Raw genomic sequence first — 9,274 nt, 5'->3', positions numbered from 1 at the left:
AATAATAATTATGAAAGCGGTTAAAAGATAAAATTTGCACACAAGTTCATATTTGTATAAAATCAGATAATTAAGCCGAATATAATAGTTGAGCGACCGTGCTAGAACCATGGAACTCAGGAATGCCTAACACCTTCTCCCGGGTTAACAGAATTCCTTATCCGGATTTCTGGTACGCAGACCGTAATATAGAGTCATTCTTTTCCTCGATGCGGGATTAAAATTGGTGACTTGGGACACCCTAAACCTCCCAAGTGGCGACTCTGAAATAAATAAACAAATCCCGTTTCGATTGTCCTTTAATTGGAAAAAACTCCCTTGCGCCCTCGCGGGAATGTAAAAAGGAGGTGTGACAGCTCTGGCGACTCTGCTGGGGACGCGACCCAGAACCACTGGTTCAGGGTTAAGAATTTGAGCTTAGAATAATTGTTATTATTTGGCTTTATTTATTATCTGATTTTATTACATGTTTTGAGCCTAATGTGCTAAATGTTGCTTTTACTGCTTTGATATTGTTTGAACTGTACATATAAACTGTGCCGAAACCCTTCTCTTCTCTCTTGAGGAGCACACGCTGGTCGTGGCTTCTTTCTGTTAGTGTCATATGCCAAAATAGAACGAGGATTCGGAGGAGTTTCAAAATCGGATGGCCTTTTGGTTACCGGTACACAGCTCCCATCCTTGGCTCGAGTTGTCCGCTCGGGTAAGCCAGGTCTAGAACAAACACCTAGGTTTTACAGCTTAGTATAACTTAACTTCATGCCGGATCCCTAGTAGGAACGCTTATTTGCATCATATGCATTTGACTTAGGGGACTCAGCACAGGGGCTGGGTCCGTCTAGGACAAGCAACCTGAGAATAAAGACTATCCTGCTACATCCTGCTTGCTTTATGCATTTACTTGTTTCAAGGCTTGCATGTTGACCGGTTTCTGAATATCGGGAATGTTTGAAAAAAAAGAGAGAAAAAAAAGAATAACGGATAGGGAGATAATTCTTGAAAGATCAATACCCAGAAAATGGTTAAAGCTCTGCCAGAATTTTGAAAAAAAAAAAAGAAAAAATGTGTGTCTTATTAATTTGTTTTAAAAAGTAAGAGTCTTTGATTCATTTCTAAGAGAAAAATAGTGTGTCTCCAAAATTCGGCTTATGCCTGAACTACGTCAGTTTGATTCTCGCAGGGTGCGAGATACGTAGGCAACCCCCATCGGGCTCAACTTGTTTTTCAAAATATAGGTACAATCCAAAGAACGAAAGTTTTTAAGGTGACATCATACTTTTCGGAAACAACCAAATTTCGTTTTTCTAGGGAAAAAAAGGGGTGTGTCAATTTGGTATTTGAGTCCAATGAGTCTGGATCTTTGCTTAAATCACCCCAATAAACATGCAGAATGAGCATAAGTCCAAGTTTGCCGGTAACAGTTAGAAGCAAAATCCCTCTGGAAGTGCGATTATGGTGGGAGGATTGGGAAAAGTCAGAACAGGACAAGATCAAACTGCACCTGGGAGGTTTGGTTAATTTGTTGAACGTCAGGCCTCGGTGCGACATCATAAAGGCTTTGGTTACATTTTGGGATCCGGCCCACAACGTGTTCCGTTTCTCGGATTTTGAACTCACCCCAACCTTAGAAGAAATGGCGGGTTACATGAACGTCACTGAAGGTTTGAGACACAAATACCTGATCGCTCCAAGAGCTGTGAATTCACACAAATTCATGGATCTGTTGAAGATAAGCAAGGGAGTCCCATACGCTGAACTGGATAGAGGTTTTTCTACCCTACAATTCATATACCATAGGTACGGGAGCATAGGAGGATTTAATGATCCAGAAAGTGGTGTTTGCAGCAGGGGAAATCTGGTAAAATGGAATGAGCATAGGCAGTTCGCTTTTATGGTGGCATTTTTGGGCCTTGTGGTGTTCCCCCGAAAAGATAGAAATATCGACCTGAAAGTGGATGGAATTGTCAAAGTCCTGATCACCAACGATAAAAGCATCCTTGCTCCTATGATAGTGTCAGAAATGTACCGAGCCCTCACGGCTTGTAAGGCCGGAACAGACTTCTTCGAGGGGTGCAACTTGTTATTACAGATGTGGATGATCGAACACTTGTGTCACCATCCTCAGTATATGCGCTACATGTCTACAAATGGGGGCTGCATCGAGGGTTATAACCTAAGGGTTTCAGGTTTCCGATCACCGGGAGGGTTTGAAGAATGGATATCCTATCTCCGGGTCATCACCGCAGATCAAATAAACTGGACTTTGGGTTGACTTTCTGTGGAAGAAATCATATACATGCCCGCCAATGGTCCTCACTTCCTCTTGATGGGACTCAGAGGTATTCAACCTTATGCCCCTTACAGGGTGATGAGACAGTTAGGAAGATGTCAAGTACTACACCCGGACGAAGATCTCAGCACTTATGCAGTCGAGGTCAGCAGTGACGGCCAATTTCCTGAAAAGACAGTTCGTTGCATATGGAGTGAATGCCAGTACCTGACGGAAAATACTCGGGTAGGTGATGTGTCTAGGGGTGAAGTCTCGCCGGCCTATCTCGCTTGGCATAACAAGAAGAACATTGTGAAACGGCCAACCAAACGGCCTCACCTCCAAGATTTTGTTGAGTCATCACAAGAACAATGGGACTGGCTCGCAAAAGAGGAAGGTTACCTGGTTGAAATCAGGAAGCTGAAGCGACAAGTTGAAAGGATTGTATTCGAAAACAACGTGCAAGTCGCCCAAGAGCAGGCTGAAAAAGACAAGCTAGCCCAAGAGAACCAAACCCTGAAGGCCCGCCTTCGCCAAGCCAGTAAGAATAACATCGACCGACAGAAGCGTTGCTCCGACGAAAGATTGATAGCCAGTTTGAGAAATCAGGTCATCCAGAGCCAAGAAGAATTAGACCAATCAGAGGCTTGCATAGCAAGGATGAAGGTCAAATGGGCAAAAGGTACAATGGCCCGGAGGAAGCGCCTACAGCAAGTCATGAGGGATTGTGAACTGAGCGTCAAAGCAGTAAAGGAAACGAATTCCGCTCTGCAAGAGCAAATATTCAAGCAAACACAAGATGCCCAAGCCGATAGGAGACGATATTACAATGCAATGACCAGGATGGAAAGGCAAATGGAGATGTTCCAGGATCAGCTCGCCACCAATGCACAAACGCTAGGATTAAAGAGCCGACAGATAAGGCAGTTGTTCGTAGAAAGGGACAACATTCGAGCAAGAATTGACGAAATCGGGCATTACATCTACCTGAAATGCTTGGCATGCGAGCAAACACCTCGGGAAACCCTCATTGTCTCCATCATGGGCTGCGTCCACCGGATTATGAACGAGTTGAAGAGCTTGCAAAGAGACCTTACACCTAGGGCCGCGAAAGGGCCGAAAGATGCCTCGTGGGTCCCTAAGTTGGAAAATTAGTCGTTGATCGAGTCCTGTTCGTTTTGTTTGTTGTTTCCCCATATGTTGTTTTCTTTTCTTCAAACCAAGTTTAAAACTGTGGAGTCTGTACTGTTGCTATTTTGTTTGAAGCAATGTGTAATAGCAAATTTTGATAATGAAATTAAGTGACTCCGGAAGAATTTCTATGTGTCTTTACTTTGAGGCAGAACTACGCCTGGTCTGATTCACGCGGGGACGTGATACGTAGGCAATCCCCATAAGATTTGACCGCTTTTAATGAATAAAGAAAAGAAAATACAAATAAAATAAAACACAGGGTTTTCCAAATACTTTAAAGGGACGAATGAGCAAACCGGGATGACGCATGTTGTTTGAAGCAAAGCATGTAGAAACGGTTAACTGCCTAGGTGCATTGCATCCTCTATGTGTTATGATCAAATCTGTTAAACTCTAACGCTAACAAAGTTTGTTGTTGTCTGATCCAGACAAGTTAGTTGTTAAAGAACTCTGGCAACACACTCATACCAAACCAGATCCAAAGGACCGGTAGCAACAAGCATGACTACTTCAGAGAATAGTAATGAGGAAGAGAGGCCAATGAGCCAGTTGCTAAAAGAAGCGATGGAAAAGATTGAAAGGATGGGACTAGAGATGAATGCAATGCAGCTAGCCCTAGCCAAAGCCCAAAAGAGCCCTGAACCACTGGGGCACATGCCGGAGTACCCTCACTCCGGCCCTTCCACAAGCCGCCCAAATCCCCTTTATCATCAAGAAAGAAGCCCTCATGATTCCCAAGCTCCACCACCCCATCAACCTCTCCCAACACCCAATATTCCCATTTTTGTGGGACCAACATCAGCCCCTTTGCAAAGGACGACCAGTGAGCCATTGTTTCAGGCTCACGATACACAATACTATCCCCCCGAGCCTACGTTTCATGCCCCCGAACCACAGGCTTACAATCCACATTTGGAAGTGCCGGCAGAGATTGAGAAGCCGGCTAAGGCCCCTGAACAGGATGAAGTATTGATAAAGTTCAAAAGCCTGGAGCAGTCCTTCAGGAACTTGCACGGGCTGGGCAATCAAGTCAACGTAGCATACAAAGATCTGTGCCCTTTCCCAGACGTCCAACTCCCGGCTGGGTTCAAGATGCCTAAGTTTGATTTATATGAAGGGCACGGTGATCCCATGGCACATTTGCGGGGATTCTGTAGCAAAATGAGAGGGGTAGGCGGCAAGGATGAGCTGCTGATAGCTTATTTCGGCCAAAGTCTGAGCGGATCTGCACTAGAATGGTATACCAGGCAGGATTCCAGCAGGTGGTACACGTGGGATGATCTGGCGCAGGCTTTTGCAGGTCATTTCCAGTACAATCTCGAGATAGTCTCCGACCGTCTCACATTATTGAGAACTGGGAAGAAACCCGGGGAAAGTTTTCGCGAGTTCGGGTTCCGCTGGAGAGAACAAGCAGCTAGAGTCGATCCTCCCATGAGAGAGGGAGAGATGGTGGACTATTTCTTGCAGACACTAGATCCAACCTACTTTGGTCACTTGGTGACAACAGTTGGAAAATCTTTCAACGAGGTGGTCAAGATAGGGGTCATGATAGAAGAGGGTCTGAGGTCTGACAAAATCTTGAACTATTCGGCACTCAAAGCCACAACCCAGGCTATTCAAAGCGGCACGGGAGGTGCGCTGAGAAGAAAGAAAGAAGAGGTTGCCACGATCGAGGCAGGCAGTTGGTCCAGGGCTGGCAGGCCGCACTACAACCAACCCAGACCTCACAGGTCAGAATACCCATACAACCCACCACAAAATTTCTATCCACCTCGAGAACCACATTGTTCCGTACACCAAGCCCAGGCATACACTCAGCCTCCGGTTCGCCCACAATGGCGCGCACCGGCTCCCCCAGAACATATATGCACCACCACAAAACACCTACCCTCCACCAAGGGCGTATAGAAACCCTTCAGGGGCAGGTTTTCGGGGAAATCCAGATGCTAGGAATGACAGGTTGCGGAAGCAGAGAACTTTCACGGAGCTGGGAGAAACCTACACCGCTTTGTTCCACAAGCTGAGGCAATTGGGTTTGGTTAGTCCTGTCCAGACTCGAGAACCAAATCCCCCACCTCAGAATTTGGATCGATCAATAAGTTGTGAATACTGCTCAGGGATGCTCGGACATGATACCGAGAAGTGCTGGAAATTAAGGCATGCCATACAGGATCTTATTGACACCAATAAGATCGAGGTCCAGACACCGGAGGCTCCTAACATCAACCAAAACCCACTGCCAGCGCACCACGAAACTCACATGATTGAGTTGGTGTGTGAGGGAGGAGAATTGAGAAAACCCTCACAAACAGTGATGATGATCCAAGCCGCCCCGAAAGAAGTCTCAACCAGTGGAGGAACGAGTGTACAGTCGCAGGGAGAAGGCGTCAAGCCGGTAGTGATATTGGGAAAGAGCCCGTCCGCCATAACAAGCAAACCCGAGCCAAGCAAGTTGGTAATATCAGGGATCCCGCCCACACCGGCAGTCGTGTTAAAAGGGGTATATAGAGAACTGGTAACCATAAAGCCTGTGGTCCAACTGCCGATGATTGACAGCAGGGCTGTGCCTTGGAAATATGAAAAGGCGGTGGTGATGTACAAAGGAAAACAGGTGGAAGAAGTCAGTTGTGAAGCGTAAGGGTTGACTCGATCAGGTCGATGTTTTGCTCCGGTGGAGCTAAGAAGAACCAACCCAGTTGCAACCAAGAAACCTGTGTCCGAAGAAGAGGCTGAAGAGTTCCTGAGGAAGATGAAAGTAAAAGACTATTCTGTGGTCGAACAGCTGAGAAAAACACCGGCCCAGATCTCACTGTTGTCGTTACTGATCCATTCTGAGGAGCATCGTCTGGCCCTGTTGAAGATATTGAACGAAGCTCATGTACCCAATGAGATTTCTGTAAACCACCTGGAAACCATTGCCAGCAAGATTTTCGAGGTGAACAGGATAACATTCTCAGATGATGACCTGCCGGTGGAAGGTACGGAGCATAACAAAGCTCTATACCTAGCTGTCAAATGTGAAGACTCGATGGTAACTCGAGTATTGGTGGATAACGGCTCAAGCGCCAATATTTGCCCACTATCTACCTTGAACCAGTTAAAGATCGACCACGGAAGGATCCACAAGAACAGTATCTGTGTCCGAGGGTTTGACGGAAACGGAACGGCCACTGTGGGGGATGTTGTACTTGAACTGACCATTGGTCCGGTCCTGTTTACCATGGAATTCCAGGTGTTGGACGCCACAGTATCTTACAACCTGCTGTTGGGACGACCCTGGATTCATGCAGCCAAAGCGGTGCCTTCCACCCTACATCAGATGGTGAAGTTCGAGTGGGAAAGACAAGAGATCGTGTTACACGGCGAGGATACAACGTGCACCATGGGCGGAACCATTGTACCTTTCATAGAGACCGCTGATGACAAAGGTCCTTGGGTCTACCAGATTTTCGATACAGGGTCGGCCAACAAAATTTCTGAAGGAGAAAGCATCCCGCACCCTAGGGTAGCTGCCGCAACAGTCATGATGGTCTCAGAAATGCTGGGTAATGGATTTGTGCCGGGAAAAGGCCTAGGAGTCGAGCTTCAAGGGATTGTCCAACCTGTCTCCCTTCCTAAAAATCTGGAAACTTTTGGATTGGGGTTCAAACCGACCGCAGCAGATAGGAAGCAAGCGCGAAAAATGAAGAAGAGGGTTTGGTTTCTGCCTAAACCAGTGCCACGCCTCTCAAGGTCTTTTGTCAAAGCAAGTGTCAAGGGGTCGCCGGTCCCAAAGATCCTATGGCCTTTGATCGGTATAAATGAAGACCTGAATCAGAGTTTTGAAAAGCTATTCACGGATGTCAGTATGGTGGAAGCTGGAGAAGGTTCCAGCAGAGCAGAGATACAGTTTGTGGGGCCTGAGGCCAAGACCAACAATTGGACAGTTACTCCTCTTCCTGTCCGAGGGGAGTCTTGGTAGTAGGCTTTGATTTATGTTTTGTGTGTTTTATTTTGTCCGGATTATTCAAGGGTGTAATCCAAATTTTACTTTAGTTTTTGTAAAAGTGTGAACCCTTTTATCCTGCAAGTTTAATAAAGTTCTTTTCTTTTGTCCCATTTTAATTTTGTTTTGTTCTTTTTCTTTCTGAACAGTTCTCTTTTTACTGGTTCTAACGACATGGCATGCACAGCGGATCTTCGACCTAGTCTAATAAATCAACCTGAATCCGACTCAAGGATGCAAAAAGTCGTTTGTGATGATGAATCTGAATGTGACGAAGGTGAAGCCTTCGAAGAGATAAACCGAGAACTGTGCCAATTTGAAGAGAAACCCAAGCCTAACCTAAATGACACTGAGGCTGTAAATCTAGGAGACGCTGATAACGTCCAAGAGACCAAAATTAGCATCCACATTGAGCCGAATGTCAGAGAAGAATTGATCAAAACCCTCATGGAATTCAAAGATGTTTTTGCATGGTCATATGACGATATGCCTGGATTAAGCACCAATTTAGTGGTTCACAAATTGCCCACTGACCCGGCATACCCTCCGGTCAAGCAAAAACTAAGGAAGTTTAAAACAGAAATGAGTGTAAAGATCAAAGAAGAAGTGATTAAGCAGTTGCAAGCGAAGGTCATTCGGGTAACTCGATATCCCGAGTGGTTGGCCAATGTGGTACCAGTCCCAAAGAAGGATGGAAAAATCAGGGTGTGCGTCGACTACCGCAACCTCAACAAAGCAAGTCCCAAGGACAATTTTCCATTACCCAACATTCATATCCTGATCGATAATTGCGCTGGGCGCGAGATCGGATCCTTTGTGGATTGCTATGCGGGTTATCATCAGATCCTAATGGACGAGGAGGATGCTGAGAAGACAGCGTTTATTACGCCATGGGGAACCTACTGCTATCGGGTAATGCCGTTCGGGTTAAAGAACGCCGGGGCAACATACATGCGAGCAATGACTGCTGTGTTTCACGACATGATACACAAAGAAATCGAGGTGTACGTCGATGATGTGATCATCAAATCTTGGCGTCAGGAAGACCATGTAGCAGACCTAAGGAGATTTTTCCAAAGACTCCGAAGGTATGATATCAAGCTCAACCCGGCCAAATGCGCATTCGGGGTTCCATCAGGAAAGCTGCTAGGATTCATCGTCAGTCGACAGGGGATTGAGTTAGACCCATCCAAAATTGAATCCATCCGAGATTTGCCACCGCCAAGGAACAAAACAGAGGTAATGAGTTGCTGGGTAGACTCAATTACATCAGCAGGTTCATCGCTCAACTCACAGCAACTTGTGAGCCCATATTTTGGCTGTTGAGAAAGGATGCTGCGGTAGGTTGGACGGCAGAGTGTCAGGAGGCTTTCGACCAAATCAAAGGGTATCTGTCTAATCCACCCGTATTGGTCCCGCCTAAGCCCGGGAAGCCCCTAATTCTTTACCTGACAGTCTTGGAAAATTCATTTGGTTGTGTATTGGGGCAACATGATGACACAGGAAGGAAGGAGCAAGCCATCTACTATCTTAGCAAGAAATTCACAGTACATGAGGTCAAGTACACTCAACTCGAGAAAACATGTTGCGCCCTAACTTGGGTAGCTCAAAAGTTGAAGCACTACCTGTCTTCGTATACTACTTATCTCATATCCCGTTTGGACCCATTGAAGTATATCTTTCAGAAACCTATGCCCACGGGAAGGTTGGCAAAATGGCAAATTCTGCTCACAGAGTTTGATATCGTCTATGTAATGAGGACGGCCATGAAAGCCCAGGCGTTGGCAGACCATTTGGCAGAGAATCCCGTTGATGAAAAATACGAG

Source organism: Nicotiana tabacum, chromosome 5, assembly GCF_000715075.1.
Source record: "Nicotiana tabacum cultivar K326 chromosome 5, ASM71507v2, whole genome shotgun sequence".
Classification (NCBI taxonomy): domain Eukaryota; kingdom Viridiplantae; phylum Streptophyta; class Magnoliopsida; order Solanales; family Solanaceae; genus Nicotiana; species Nicotiana tabacum.
The sequence above is the reverse complement of the archived record's forward strand: the minus strand, read 5'-3'. Positions refer to the sequence as shown.